Source organism: Xiphophorus maculatus, chromosome 20, assembly GCF_002775205.1.
Source record: "Xiphophorus maculatus strain JP 163 A chromosome 20, X_maculatus-5.0-male, whole genome shotgun sequence".
Classification (NCBI taxonomy): domain Eukaryota; kingdom Metazoa; phylum Chordata; class Actinopteri; order Cyprinodontiformes; family Poeciliidae; genus Xiphophorus; species Xiphophorus maculatus.
The window spans coordinates 7,438,518-7,455,460 of NC_036462.1; the positions used below are offsets into that span (position 1 = coordinate 7,438,518).

Here is a 16,943-nt window from a genome sequence, read left to right on the forward strand (position 1 = left end):
TAGAAGTGGAACCAACAAAGAGAAATAACAGCCCATCAAAATTTGATCTTCTCAAATTTGTTTACAACAGCTTTTTCAAAGCTTATCTAATTTTATGTGGAGAGTTGTGAAACCACTGGAGCCACAGTAAGAGAGACTGTGTAGGAGTACAAAACATTTTAAAAAAACACTGACTGTTTCCAGGAATCTGTGACTAACAAAGAAGACTCCAGCAATAAGATGCTGACTAGTGAGCAAGGTCACGCATGGACCTTTGGGAATTAAAAGCAGCTAACGGCTTTGCTCACACTGTCTAATTTCAGAGTAGACGTCCACCATCTGCAGAAGGGATTTGTATGCAGTGCTTTCTAAGATGAACAGAGCTGTGTTTCTGCAGTTTTAATGGTCTCATTGATAAGCCACAAACCCACAGGGTGCAAAACATTTCAGAGGAGGTTGATTAAAATAGAAATAAGTTTTCATTAACTAAGAAGTTCCAGAATTTTCAGATTTTATTGCTCGACAATTTTTCTTAGTAAATAAATAATTGAGTGTAATTGACATAAAGAATGTAAGCTGCATTTGGAAATAATGAATGTCATGATTCACTGACATATCTACTCAACCAAGTTGTATTCTGAGAGGATATATGTATTTATTCTGTTGTGGTTTGCACAGCCAGGCTTCCTCCCTAAACGAAAACATCGGTATTCAGGGTGCAACCTAAGTAGTAACTTTTATTAGATTATTCAATTTTATCATTTTCCATGTCATTAACAAAGCTTCATATAATATTTTCACATCCAGTCAGTACAATGCAAGTTATATATTAGGTTTAAATCTAATTGAGGACAAATTTTTCCAGTCAGAACTCTGAAGTGATGAAGCACCATAACTGACTTCAAATGCAATAACGAAATGACATTTTCTCCCCCGTCTTTGTTTTTGTAAGTATGTAGTCTCATTTATGCTAAAATTAGCCTACATAAACCAGGACAAAGTGTAACTAGAAAATACAAACTAAACTCCCTGCTGTATAACCACAGGGAGGAGCACAAAAAATCTTTTAAGGGCTCCCTGAAAAGAAAGTAAAGCAGAGCTGTCATGAATTAAACTGGCTCTAGTTTAAGAAGGGATTTGTTTTTAGCTCGCTTCTGTTTCACTACCCATTCTCTCAGAATATGTAGCATCCTGCCAAGTCATTGCAGTCCACACTGAAGGCATCTACCACCATGGAAGAAAACTTCACAGTTTGTTAATGCAGTTCACTACATCCTTTTAGTTGCAATGGTGGCTTTGCAACTGAAAGGGTTGCAAACCAACACAAAAACTTTTTTTATTTGTTTTTTTTTACTTAGAATAAAAAAAGTGTAGAAATGATCAGGTTATTATCTGTGAAATATTGCCAATTGTAAACACAGATTCAAGCATAATTTAAATTTCCATTTAATTTTAGATTTCTGAAGGATAGTTGTTTTTCTGATAAAGAGAAACCTTACAGGGACTGTGGTAGAAAAAAAACATAAACCAAGTGCAAAATCAGATTGCACACAATCTCTGACAGAGGATTTGACTTTGTTTACCAAGCTATGCTGTTCATTTATTGGATCTACTTGAAAAAGGACAACCTTCACCAAACGGAGAACAAGAAACTCTGAAAGCAGCGAATGTTTGTGACTGTAAGGAGAAACCAGTGACTGAGCTTTGCATGGAGTAAAACTTAAGTTCTAAATTGCTCCGAGAATTAGCTTGTCCAAACATGTCAGAGTACTCGCTTAGACATCCAATTACTGCCACTGCTCTCTAGGGGCTATTGGGTGGAACAACTTTTATTAACTACTCTCTCATGAAAGATGAATCCAAACACCCTGCAATTCCTCTCTAGATTGGTGAGGGGTCGAGGCTGACGTCTAATCCAATTTGAAGGGTTTGTTAATTTTCATGGCTCTGGCCACAAAGCCTGAGTGGAACCCTCATTGGCAGCTGAGACCAAGAATTAGTTAGTGACAGCTTTAAAGAAAACAAGTAATAAAGCATGTCTCTGTGCATTCAGCTTAGCTGTCATATGTGTCGGTGAAAGCCTCTCTTTGTACCTTATTGTTTATGAAATATTCATCTGAACCACATCCTTCTCTCTGCTTTCTTCTTACTTCCAGACGATGATTACATCAGTTTAGTTCAGTGACCGTGAGCCCATGAGATGCTAAATTTGCTTTAGTTTTGATGCCTGCTTGCTCTTGCTGTTTATCCGTTTGCAGTTTAGTTCTCCTTTTGTTACACTCTAAGTGTTTCAACAACATTAAACAGCCTTGTTTTCGCTCATGCTGAGGATCCAAACCTCTCAAAAACCTTGCTTTTACCCCATTCCCATGCGTTGTGCTTTGCTTTTATTATTTATGAATGCATGCAAAACTACTTCTGCTGCAGCATTGCTCTAGTGTAAATAATGCATTTGGCCAGAACTTGCAGTTTTTCAAAAGATATTAGTGAACCTTTAAGCAGTGGAATGCAATGTGGTCCTTGAACCTCATGAAATCTGGCCAAAGTCCAAAACAAGATGCCCTTTGGAGTCACCAGCACATACTCTGCTGTCCTAACGGGGGGCTAATAAGGTGCACTTCAGTTGCTTCAAGTTATCTTTTTGACCTCACATTTATCATGGTGCAGAACAGCGTTCAGCAACAGCAGGTGAAAGGAATGGATGTGCATTTCTGAGAAGCTTAAAGCAACAGTTCTCTTCGCACAATTCAACCACATAATGTAAACACCAGGCAATCAAAAGACCACTTATCAATAATCCAGAGCTAATTGATCTATATGGAATTCAAAATAAATTTCCCCTCATTAGCATTTATTCAGGGTCACTAATTATGAGTTTGTAAAAAATATTTTCTTCTTTCTTTAGGATTAACTATTGCACTATTTAAGACTTAGCACTGTGCTATTATGGTCCAGATGAAGTTTAGTGTGTAAGGAGATGACATCATGAAACAATTATCTCTCTAAGAGGAACAAAACTACCATTTTCAACTGATACAGATGGTAGGTCATAAAACTGCTTTTTCCAGGTCTAAGATGTAAAGGTTTTCATAATTTACTGTAAAATAATAGATTATCTGATTATCTATCATTGAAAGACAAACACATGTCTAAATTGAACTGGAGTTTTTCCAGACTACAGATTGATAAATGCAAAATGGAAAATAATTGTTAAAACTGATGAAATAAGCCATTTATTTTCAGTGAAATGTTTACTATCCAGGCACTTTTATCTTGATGATGACATTTTTTAAACATGGATTTCTTTAAATATCACCTCCTTTTTTTTACTTTACTAAAGCAGAATATAAAATCCCCCAACATCTCCCAGTTTTGTCTTTGATGCAGAACAAATGAATGTCACAAAAGGCCTTCAAACAATCCTCATCAGCAAAATGGTCAGTAGTGTCTCTAAACATTTTAAATATGAGAATCCATCTCCTCATTATCAGCTATTTTTTTTTGAAAAGAAATAAAAGTCTTTTTGGGTTGTAATTTGAAATAAAGCCAACTCCACAGTGACATCTAACCGTAAAATGTGAAGTGTGGCTCTGGAAACTCACAAGCCTGTGCAGTCACTATATAATGACAGCTTTACAAAGAGGTTAAAGGGACTACAGGGAGCTCTGGGTACTCCATTGGGCTGTTTGCATGGTAAAATCTGATTTGATATGAATTAGAAATGCACAAGAAATGTTTCCCACTTGCTGCTTAAAACCGGTGAAGAGCGGCGTTAACTCCACATGCAGAAATTATGGGTCTGCTGCGTTTATTGCCATCATTACTCATTTTACTTTGGCTCCATTTCTCTGTAGTTTTTATCTGCTCAGTCAGTTGTTGGAGTTTAATTGTAAGAGCATGAGGACCCGAATGAATACTGTTTATTCGAGAGTGACTTACATTGCTTTTAAGCGGCGGAATAATTTTCTGCTTCAGCAGGCACATTGTTGGATAAAACGTGGAAATAAAGCTTGAAGATCCACTTAGCATGACTTTGATCTTATTACAGCTTATGGCTGGCTCGCACATTCATATTTATGTCAAAATACTTTTCATGCTCTTGAATATTCTTTAAAGTCCAGGGTAGACACAGCACATATCATCATTTTATGAGGGATTTAATATCCGACTGAGCTGTTGAGAAAAAAACAACATAAAAATAAGCAAACGTTTCTGCAAAGCTGTCTTAGTGTTTAAATTGTATAAAAATTAAATAAAGAAGGTTGCCCAGAAATGCTCTGCATGTTCAATAAATATTTTTGAATACTTTAAGAGTCTAGCAATTAAGCTGAATTGTTGAATTAAATGCAGTTTCTAAACAAATAATGTAACCATGTTGGTTGACAGACAATCAAGATTAAGATTAGTGGAATACCAAATACTACTGAGATTGTGGCAGTACATGTACACATGTTTATTAGAGTTTCACATATTATGGATTATGACTTTGCCATATATTAGTACCAAAAACAATTTTTGCAAGGAGAAATCCTAAGTGCAGAGGTAACCAAGAGATAAGGGTCATTTCCACACTCCTCTATATGTAGCTGCAACTTTCTGTATAATTACAAAAATATCCTGATCCACTTCAAGATTTTTTTTCAATTATTCATGTAACAGAATATATAATTGTGTTCTATTCAAAACCTTAATATACAAATGATACAATCTGAATGACAAAAATTTAAATACCACATGAGTGAAGCTTGTCTTTAAAGGAATTCATGTTAATTTGCATTGTCAAGTTTTAGAGCCTTGTGGTTTAAAGGCATTGGGTGAAAATTCCATAGTTTGACCATATCATTGTTTTAATGCAATGATATGGTCAAACAAAAGTGGTGCTTAAACAAAAAAAAACAACAACAAAAAACCAGAATAATCTGATTTAACTCAGTGATTTTTAGACTGGACAATTTCTATTTTTTTTTTATTTGACTGCTAATGTTTCCTTATTGCCACCAATTGTATTTTGGAACTCTGATTATGGAAAGATGGGAATAAAGAATGGAAAAAGAAGTTTGAGACTCTCAGACTTTTATTTCTAGGTCAATTTTATTTATTTACCTTCTCAAAATTTTAACTTCTGAGATTTATATTATCCAAATCCTTTCTGTAATTATGTGAAATGATTGGAAATAAGCCTGACATCAATGGCACACTTAACCTGGTTCAATAACAAAATAACTACAAATCTCTTTGACAATCTTTAAATTTGCATGCAAAGATTTGTCATGCACATCATTAGCTTCATCAGCAAACCCAGCATGCATGATGTGTAAGGAGGCTGGAGCATATTGTGGAAACCTTAACGTGGAAAATATGCAAACTCCACAAAATTTTTTAAACCATTCTTTGAACCATTCTTTGTATGTTTTAAATTCAAGCTTCAGGGCCTTTTGTTCGAAATGAGATGCTAATATAAGACTTGAAAATGCTGATGTCATGAACATCATGGCTGCTTACATGTTATGTGTTTAATCCTTAATCACTTATAGCAGTAAAAAATGGCATGTTTTTTCTCTATTTCAGGCTATCATTGACTTATAACTATGAATAAAGGTGTAGAGTTAATAAAATGTTAAATTGTTATTTTGTCCTAATGGTGACAATACGATATACAGTGAAGAAAATGTAGCTTTTTGCATATAATTTAATGCCAGAATGTTTGTAAACACACTTGCAGTTCAAATGCTCTTCCATTTCCCTGTGCGGTCCGATGATGCAGTAGGACCTCTATCGAATCCCTGCCACACCAGATTTTTTTCTTCTTTTTTGGTGGGCACAGAACTTGGTGTGAGGAAACAGGATGACTCAGGAGTGAGTGGACCTCAGCAGCTGAGAAGATGGAGTGATAGGGTCAGACAGAGAGACTAGCCGTTTGTGTCAAAGCTCCACTAAGAAGACCTCAGCCTCTGCACCAGAGAGGATATTTTTCTAACAGGTCTGAGCCTAATGTTGGCTTCTGGAACAAAGCACTACATCTAATATGGTCTGCCACCTCTAAAATAACACTACACCAGGCCACAACACGGTGGTAAGAGCTAGAATGTGGCCACATTCAACCTCATTGCCCTTGGAAAGGACTAATACTTTTTATAACTACCTGCTTTCATTAGACACATTGGGAATCTGTAAGTTGCATTGTGTAAATTGTTTATTAGGCAATAAGTCAAATGAATTGAGAAAAATCTGCCTTTCAGTCTCACTGTCTTTCAAACATAAACACATATACATGGCTGACAGTTTCAGGTCTTCCAACAGTTCAGCTGTCATTCTGAGAACATTACATCGTAATAATCTATTGATATTTTTGATTAAATTTATTAATGGAAGGCAAATAATCAGATTTATGTAAAGTCACTGTTAGTGACTTCATACATAATATAAATTTTGTATACAAGTATACAAAATATATTTTTGTATGTTTACACTATTCATTCCGATTCATTCTGAATGAAATCTCAGAATTTTTCATTCTGTAAAATCTATTACTATATTTTACTACTGTGCTGTTCTCGTTTTTCAACCATGAAAGTGCTGTTTCATATTTTACAAAGAAATAAACCATTTATGTTTATACCAAAGAGGTAAAGTAAAGAAGGCAAAGGATCATGTGAAAGGTTAAATGCAAGGCTTCCTGTTTTTGAAATGTGAGAATGTGGCTGTTCTTATTTTTCTTTTTTTTTGCCAGTTGTTTGTTGATTCTTACGTTGTGTGTGAATTGTGAGACAGTTATTTTTTGTTTTTGGGCATGTGCACCGACTGATGGCACCCGTTGATTATATTGATTTAGTTAATCAAGCCAGTATGAAATAAATGACATTTTTGAATTGTATTTTTTTTGACTAATGATTATATTTAAATAATTTGGCAATCCTGTCTTGGCAGATGTATGTAGAGTAAAAGTATCACTACTTCAACACGTTTTCAAGTAAAAATAAGAAGTAGCCATTAAAGAAATTACTCTAGTAAGAGTAAAAAAAAAATATCTGGTGACTAATCAGATTATCTGATTTAATGTTCAAAAACAATGTTATCAGAAAGACCTAAAATTATAATTATGTGCAATGTTTGGCATTTCAAAAAGTCAAAAAAAAAATGAATACAAATGAATAACATAACATAACAAGTTAAGGTAAAAGAGGCACTTTTCCTAAATGATTCTTTAAAACCCTACAAATTATAGACTACCTTGTTTTGCCCCTTCATTGATTTTGATTGTTTTTTTTATTATTATTATTTGAATGCTTTTATACCCAAAATATATTTTTGTGTGTTTCAGTCTTGTAAGGCAACTTTCAGTGGAAAGTCTTATTCAAAAGTACATATGTATAGTCAGAAATCAAGCCTGAGTCAGATATAGAAAACAGACCCACACATTTCTATATTTAGGACTCTTCTGCAGTAGGTTCTGTCTGGACAAGTTTCACTTCCATAGCTTCTGTGTGGGAAAGAAAACTCCCATCAAACTACAGTCAAATACTCTGAAGGCTGTAAGAAAAAAAATGGTAAAGAAAAACATGTTTTTCTATTTTAGCTCCTTTTGGTTAGTGAAATAAAATTATAGAAAATATACATGTAAAAGTCACCATTAGCAGTGTCTCTCACAAACTGTGAACTTATCATTTGCAACTTATCACACAAACAGCACATGCATTCAATCTCTGTGCTGCCTACTAATGAACATAATGAATAATTATTCCCACCTGGTCCATTTTTTCCTAAGTGAAAAACTACACATAGACTAATGAGATTCAATTGAAACAAGGATGTTGACAGAGATTTTTTTTTTCTGTAAATGAAATGAATAATCAATGTTGTAATTATTGTTTTAAATGTGCAGTCTTTGAAAATGTAAAGAATAAAAATGAAAGAAAGAGACAAGTAAATTAAAGAGCGATTTTGTTCTATTTAGGTATGAAAAATCATCGCAGTCAGTCTTGCCAACTGAGCCATGTGCCGCAGTGCTAATCATGCATTTAATTGTATGCTTGCTCTGTTCTTTGTCTGAGAACATATAATTTTGTCAGGTAATCAGTCGTTGAGTTAAAGCTGCCATTGACATGCTGTGTAATGCTCATCTGTTGCTTGCCATTGGATTTTCTAGCAGGGCTCCGTTGTATAATGCCTAAATCTTCTTTTTTACTTTCAAGCTATCTATAGGGTGGCTCGAGATTTGTGGGAACAAAACATGCTTGGAGCAAAATCCATCACTTTATGGAAATAGCCATTGCTTCAATCCATTCATAGAGGGATTTAAGTAGGATATCCCACCCCGCCACCCCCCTTATCCTGTCGTTACAAACCTTTTGTTAGCCAGCCATTCCTGCAGCCCTTTGGATCATCAGTGTCTGTTTTCTACTTTTCAGCTCATCCTTATTTTGAGGATAAACGTAAAAAAATAAATAAATAAAAAGCAAAACAGAACTGCACATTTGCTATGTACATGACAACATGGCAGAAGAATATTTATAACCAGCACCAAGTCAACTGTAAGCCCCAGTTATAGCCATTCATTATACAAGCATATTAGAAGAAGTAGCAGACTCTTTTTTTTAACTTTTCTACATGACTTGACAAGAATGAAGTCATTCATACGTATGTAAATTTACACCATTGTTAGTTTAAGTTTCAGAAGTATATTTAGCACCACTGAACCTGGTGTAGCATTATTTCTAATAATGCTGGTAGACGGTGTGGGCTTAATTTTGTAAAATTTTTTGTGGTATTGATTGAGAGAAAGAAACATGTTTTGGTTAAAAAATTTAAAAAATCAATTGCAGTATATAGTCAGATTTTTACAAAAAATAAACAAAATAACATATCCAAAATGGGTATATAAAATTTTAGTGGTTTTGGCATTAACATTTTTAAATTGTCGTCTTCCTTCAGCTGCTTCTCTCAGGGGTTGCAACAGCAGATCATTTTCCTCCATCTCACCCTATCCTTTATCTTTTCAAATGTTACAACCATTTCCATTCTTCTTCACTATATCCATCAGTCTTTTCTGGTGTCTTTCTCTTTTCCCCTTGTCTGGCAATGCCATCTCTAACATCCTTTTTCCAATGTATTCCACATGTTTTTTCTCAGATGTGGAAAAGATCTGAGAAAAGATCAGATCTTTTCTGATATTTTAAGAAAAAATCAGAAAACTCTGAGACATGTCCTTTGGGCATGTCCAAACTATCTCAACCCTGGTTTTCTAATTTGTATATTTTAAGCTACTCAGCTTAACTGTTCCTCTTATTTTCTCATTTTTAGTCTCCATATCATGCACACAACAGGTCTTACTAAAGAGAGAACTAAAATACTCTGTCTGCACACATGCTGAACTAATTTGCTATATATTCTGTCCTTGTAAAAACAGTTTTTTGTGATTAAGCCTGCGGGATGACCACTGGTATGCAATGATAAGAGGTAAAGAAAATTTAAAACAACAGCTGTTTTGTTTTGCCCCGCAGCAACAGAAACCATCTCGAGCTCCTCCACCCTGTGCCATGTATCATCCATAAACACACTTCTTTGTCCCACTGGTCCCATTGACTCACTCCTGCAGCCAACCAAAAGATACTTGAAAGAGGAGTTTGCTGTGTGAAATTTTGTGTGTTATTGTTTTATTTGTGTGTCCATTATGCCCATCCATTAGCCTGTAGTGACAAAAAGTGCTTTATCTCACAGTGAGCAGAGTTGAGAGTCACTAACAACAGAAAGAGCAGAGGATCAAAGGATGCAGCCAGAACTATTTTACTGAGGTTGCTATGCAACACAATTTTTTTTTTATATTCTCATGCAAGATATCCATTCACTGTCAGACGGTTATAAAGACTATCGAGTTTTAAATAATAATTTAGTAGTGTCAATGACTCTCTTACAAGATAAATATAAATTATTGAGGGTATTAATACTTTGTTGGGTATATTCAATGAGTTTTATGGTTTGACTGGTTGGAGGGCCAAAAAAATACTGCAGGTGTTGGGGGGGGGGGAATCTTGATTTCTTAATGAGAAATCTCTTTATTTTACTGACCTTTCCTAGGACATTCGCTGCAGTTTTTTTTCTTTACACAGTATTCAACATGAAACAAATCATGATGATTTTTTTGATAGTAGCACACAAAAAAATAAAAGAGGGGTAGTCATAGTCATTAAATTAGAATCTTATTGAAATGCTTTTTTGTTTCTGTTACTCATGAAGTGAAAGACGTCATGTAGATTAATTATATGGAGACTTAAGTTTTTAATTTCTTTATTTCTATTCATTATAATGATTTTCCAATTAAAACTAATGATAACATGACGTTTAAGATTAGATATTACACCAGACCATTAAAAAAGTAGTTTAATAGAGAAATGTGCATTTAATTATAAAGTATGTTTAATACCTGCTTTGAGTTTATTTTCAGAAGCTTATTTTATTCTGACACTCAAGCCTCATATTCTATTTTCTACCAGATGTTTAATTTGATAAGGTCTAACTGTGCTGTAAATTAGCCAAACCACAAAGGTAATTAATGAGAAGTCTCATAAGGTTTAACAGGAAGTGATACAGAGTGGACCTTAACATGAGGTGGTTGATCGCCACACTAAATGTGTACATAAAAATCAGCTCGAAGCCAACCTCAGAATAGGTTTAACTTGTTCAGGGCGTGTTGTGATGAGCCACCTGGTCTCAGTGTCGTATCAGTCAGGTGTAATAATTTTCCTGTTAACCTGCTCCAATAAGCCACCTGAACACCATCAGACACCAGACTGGAGCTGCACTGTTGGAAGAGGGAACATGTTTAAATTTGGAATGCAGCCTGGCATCCTGAGACCCAGAACAAAAAAAAAAATCTGCAATCACTCACTTACTGCTAAACGCTTTATTTTCAAACGAGCACAGCAGCGAGCTCTCAAATTCCAATTATTTCTGGAGTTCGGCTGTCAGAGAAGATTTATTAGTTTTCTCTTGTTTCTTGTTTTCTCCAACTGAAAATAAGTCAAAGTACAACTGAGAAAACTGCTGAAATATTTATTGCCTGCCTCATATTTCTTTGTATTTTTAAGATAAACCAACATGGAAGAAATGATTGAGATTAAGGTGGAACTGTAAAGTTGGTCTACAGTGGAGGACTCCATTAGGAGTAGAATGTTATGAACAATGCTTCAGTAAAATGAAGAATCTTTCTAGTGGGTAATGTCATTATGTACTGCAGGTATACGCAAAGTGGACCCGGTCTTTTTCTGTTGCTGGTCAAGCAACCTGGAATATGAGTTGCATGTTATCTCTGACCTGGATTTGTTCAAAGCCAAACTTAAGACTGATTTCTTTAAAAAGGCCTTTGATGTTTGACGTTTGGCATTTTTATGTTTTCTTTATTTTCTTTTAGCGTGGTTGTACTTATGTAAAGCTTTTTACTTAGCTCTATTCCTGTTTTATTGTGTTTTGCATTTGTTTTTACTTTGTAGAGCATATTGGGGAATGTGAGGTGTTACTGGAAGATGCTCCATAAATACAGTTTGATTTGATTGCTTAATCTAGTATGTTGTTGGAGAATGATTAGTGTTCTTTAACTAACCTACACTAATTAGATTTCAAACTGATCGAGCCCTGTTGCAGATATGGTTTGTTATCATAGACTACTTGCTGGCTTTGCAAATAAATGTCTTATAAAACTGCATTCATTTATTGAATTTTGGATGGACATAAATCACCATGCAGTTCAACACAAAATCATATAAATGAATCATGTGCTATGCCTATATTCTCTTATCAATGCTATTATTATTAAAGGGAATTTGTGTGCCTGATAAGCATCATGAATATGCAGTTCCTTTCGTTAGTAAATGGTGTTATATAATTGAAAAATAAAATAAAACAAAATGGCTGCCACAGCATGAATCATAAATCAGGTGTGGACCTTTTTGTTTTTTGTCTCAAAGTATTTATGGATGCTATGAAGTTAACATTAACATGGTGCACATCACGTTAACTCTTCAGAGAGACGTCTGAGCGGAAAGCATTGGAGCTGCATTTTTTTTTAACAAGAAAGTGGGGCATGAAAAGCTGTGCTTGTTCCCCCCCATCGGTGGAAAACTGTAATGAATTTTGGAAGAACAATAAGACAGACGTTTCTCTCCCACCAAGTCAGAACTATAAGTGAAATTAGTCACATTAGTTTCTGAACAGTAACTCTGATTGTATAGCTGGGTTTAATCATAAATGGCATTCCTATTGAGAAAGTTATTACTTGCATATTATAAATGGGGCTTTTTTATTTCATTGTTCTCTCTTTTTTTTTTTCTTGCTGAGTCAGTAAATGGAGTGGACTAACAGTCAGAACATTTTGTCTTTTGTACTTAGCTTTTGAAAACAATGAAATAGGAATAGGCAGTCTAATGTTGCAGTTAAGATTACCTCTAACAGGTTTAGGCTTCTCCAATCTCAAAGACTTGGAACTTGTCATCAAAGAAAAAAACTCAAAATACTAGTGGAGGCATAAAAAAAGCTGAATTAATATTTTTTTTTGTTGATTATTGAGCAGTATCTGTTTATAGTATTCTCATTTTCACTTATGACAGTGTTAGAGGAGGAGGTAGTATAATTTTACTGTATATCTTAAAAAGTAATAAGTGTAAACTGTTAAAGGAGAAATAAAATTTTAAGGGTTTGGCATGAAGATGCACTCCTTCCAGGTTATTACTTTTTAACACTGTAGTAGCTCAGTGCCTTATTGTTTACCTACACTGTTTCTGAAGTTATTTGCTTGCAGTTCTCTTCAGGTTTTCTTTTGAACATTTTATTTGGCCTTCTGATATTACTAAGGTAGTCTGATAACATACTATTTTTTAAAAAAGATGTTGTGGAGTGTTGACAATTCAAGACGCTATACAAACAGTTTTCTCTTCAGCTAGAATTCACAGCAATTTTAAAACCTCACAACATTTATACAATAGTACTTGTGTTTTTTGAGCATTTCAATATAAACACCTCACATTCTTAGGTAAAAGCATTGCATGTCCACTTCAACCATGATCAGTCTCACATGTCCCCTGATTTAAAGTGTCACCTCCTCCCATCAGGCAAACATTTTCCCTTCATTTAACAGACAAACCTCCTATCCTGTTGCGTTTCATCAATTTTGCCGATGTTATACACTGGCAAATGAGTAAGGAGTGGACCCACTCATGGCTGCCTCTGTCGACCTTTGTTTGTCAACCTTAAATGAACGTTTTGTAGACTAGTGCAAAAGAATTTTAGGTCCTTCTGAAATGTTATCATGACTAAATATGTCCTGCTCTGGGCGCCTGCTGTGAGGTGTACTTCAGACTTTAAGAACCACTGTGATGATCAGACTTGAATTAAATTAAAGCTGAGTGCACACCCCAAGGTTTATTCTTAAATTTTATTCATGCCCAGTTGGACATAATCAACACCAGCCTCCACTAGTTGGGGACAATAGACCTGGTTAGGTGGTGACTAAACCTTAGTGTGAAAGAGCACAAAGATGTGAATCAGAAAGTGTGTGAGCGGAACTTCACAATATATGTTACATGAGCTCTTGGTTTGTCAGAAATAGGTTACTGATTTCTAAATTATGTGGAAGCTAGTGATGTGGAAGCTAAGGGTCAAAAGCGCATGCACCCTTTGATAACAAGTTTAAGATCACAGCGCCATATAGTGGTCTGGCATGACAACTACAACAGATTCATTGCGTCTCATATAAATGTGAAACTTCTCCCCAAGTCAACATCTGAAAACACTAGCATTTTCCAGACAGCAGTCTCCTGTAAATATAGCCTTATAGACTTTTGTTTGGATTTTGCTCCATTTAAGCTAAAGTAAGGAACTTCCCTCTGTAGAAATGCAGTTTCATCTCCTAATCATCCCCGCCTCTTTTCATTGACATTTCTTGTGTGTAAAATACAGACACCCAGCAATATTTCTATTCAGACAGACAGTGATAACTATAGAAACTATAAACACACTATAATTTATAACACCAACTGAGATGTGCAGACATGAAGCAAATGCATTCTGTTTGCACTCTTCTGCCCCCCCCCCACTTTCTTTTATCAAGCTTTGTGATAAAAGAGTATCGCTGTTTGTGTGGTCTTGCCTATTGTGCTCAGTTCAGTAATCTTCCTGTTCCTTTAGATGAATGTTGTCCAGTAATACTCTTCATCCCAATTGATGGGCCCATGGAGAGCCAGACACTCAGCAGCTCATCTTACTGCCAGCAGTGTTCAGCGCCTCTCTCCTGAGAAAGCAGATGCAAATCACACATTTGCTTTGAACTGGGATCCAGTACAGTCGCTAAAATTAGTAAAATGCTTGGTTTGATGCTAAAAGATGAACTATTGCTTATCTGGCAGAGGCACACAAGAAGGAGTTCTTTTGCTGTGACTTTCTTTGTACTGACAGCCAGTGCTGGTGAGATCTTAACAGGATGCTCTAATTCTGTATGGGCTCAGACAGCTGACGCAATCGAGACATGTGAGCACACAGACTGAATGAAAACAAAACCTGAGCAAACTCAGAGTGTGTCACATCATCACAGATTGCCCAGGTTTTTATTTAGGCATACGTTGTCTGGTGATAATCCAAATTCAGACCAAAACATATTGAAAGAGTGATGCTTGTTAATATGATCTCTACTTTTAGATATTTTTTCCCCATGATGGTAAAAAAAGGCTTCTTTTTTTTAAATAGAGAAAATCTTAAACGAGTTTATGACTTTGTGGTTCTTAGCCTAAACAAATGCAAATAAATATTTTCACTAGTGCCGTTTACTTTCTTGAGGTTGCATAGTTGAAGTTGAGGCTGTTACACGCAGTCTTTTTGGATCCTTGATAAATAATCTATACCTCTCCCCTCACTTTGCATTTAAAAATTAATACGTTATGATCATTAAAATAGATTGCTTTATACTTAGTTGTTTCAGCACCTCTGTTCTGTTTCTGAGCCTGCTGCAGGCAGGGAGTGAGTGCAGGTGGTTTACAGACACAGAAAATTTAACTTCCAAGTCATGGTAACAGTGTTCCAGATTGCTATGCATCATCAAAAATCATCATTACTACCCCAGAATGATAATGATTAACAAATCTATAATTTCCCATTCAACCTGTGTCATGGTAATGGACTCAGCTTCTCCGAAGTGTCCAGATTCTGCCTTATCTATGCAGAACATGATAGAAGAATAGAATATCACTTTGAGCTCCTTTCACTGCAAGAGGACATCCTTCATCTGAGTTGCCATTATCTCCATAATTGATATGAAACCTAAATATTTATTTATAGTAAATATTTATTATTTTTATTTCGTAAATCAATGAAGGTTAAGTTTTAAGATAACAAAACCATGAAAATGCTTAGCCAAATTCACCCTGTCATAGATTTAATGTTTAGTCAAGATTATTTGTAAATAACATTTCAGCAACAAGGCAGTTCAAAGTGTTAATAATATTGTAACCAGTTATGAAGCAGCAATAAACATTACATTTTGTCAAAATAGTCAAGCAAATATCTTGATCAATGTTCCAGTTGTTATGAGTCAAAGGTAAATCTAAACAGGCAGGTTTTCAGCTTTGATTTAAAAGAAGTCAGTGTTTTGGCTGTTTTGCAGTTTTCTGGAATTTCTTTTCAGATTAATAGTGAAAACTGAATGCTGATTCTCCATGTTTGGTTCTGATTCTGGAGATGCTTAGTAGTCTAGTCTAGAGAAGACTTGAGTTGTCTGGAAGATTGACACAATGACGACAGATCTTAATGTATTTTGGTGCTCATTCAGTGATTTGTAAAAATATTTTAAAGTCTATTCTCTGAGTCAAAGGGAGTGTAAGATCTTTTAATGGATGAATACCAATTGGGTTGCATTACCCAACTGCATCCAAATTCATCTGCAAAAAAAATATACAGACTTTGTGTTGTTTTAGATGTGTTCTGGAGCTGACTCTCTCTGCCTTCCTGACTGTTGTAGACATCATAAACAATCAATATTTTGTACGTAGTTTAAAACTTGACAATTTAAAGTAATTTCCTAAAATCCTTTTTTAAATCTTCTGATGTGGTTACTTTACTCCAGTGAATTGTATCAACCAGCAGGACGTTATTATTGGTTATTTCTTCCAACTATGGGTTTGTGTTTTCCCAAATTACATAAGAGCCAACAGGTTCAAGAACCACAATCAGTAGATGTTGAACTTGATATAAAATATTCAGAAAATAATATTTATTCTTATTAGATCTTATGTGAGATTTGGGCTTTTTATGAATATTTATGTTTTTATCAAAATGTTCAACTAAGTAACACATTTTATACATGATGGTTTAAGCACAGGGGGAAAAATAGTTTGCTTACAGGTAAGAAATAGAAATAGATAGGGCCGAAATGGCAGTACGTGGGTGTGAACTGTGGGTAAAACTAAGAGAGGCAGCAAATTGACTCAGAGCTTTTTTTACCTTCTGTTTCTCAAACTATATTTTATCCATGTCTATGGATGTTAAAACGGGCTTTTAATCAACCATTAAAATGAGGATGATAAATAATGACAATGATTATAAAATAATAGCCACAAATTGGAAAACCATTCTCTTTTAATTTACTTGATATACAGTACTTGACTATTCCATCAAGAAAGTAACCTGAAACTCCAATGCACAACTTAAAGCCCTTCTGAAGTTCTTATATACTTTTTTCTTGTCACTCTGGCACAGGCTGATTTTTGTTAACCTGGCCAACAGCCAATGTTCCAGATCCACTTTAGCTACTTAAGACATATTTTTTTGCCAACTCAGATCTGACCTTTCCATCTTTGAGGCTTATGAATTGGTTGTACTTTGCACTGACCCTCTTTCCTCCTGGATTTGTGCTTTAGTCTCCTCTTTTTATGGTTGACTTTATGTGGAAGGATTCTGTTTTTTACCATCAATGTGACGATGCATTC

The 16,943-nt window shown here is 35.0% G+C and overlaps 1 protein-coding gene across 3 annotated transcripts in view; it reads left to right on the forward strand.

Annotated features, from left to right (window-relative positions):
* The window catches only part of LOC106699877 (protein FAM19A2-like), a 94,347-nt gene that overhangs the window by 42,181 nt on the left and 35,223 nt on the right, over positions 1–16,943 (forward strand). The gene's annotated exons all lie outside the window — the stretch shown is intronic.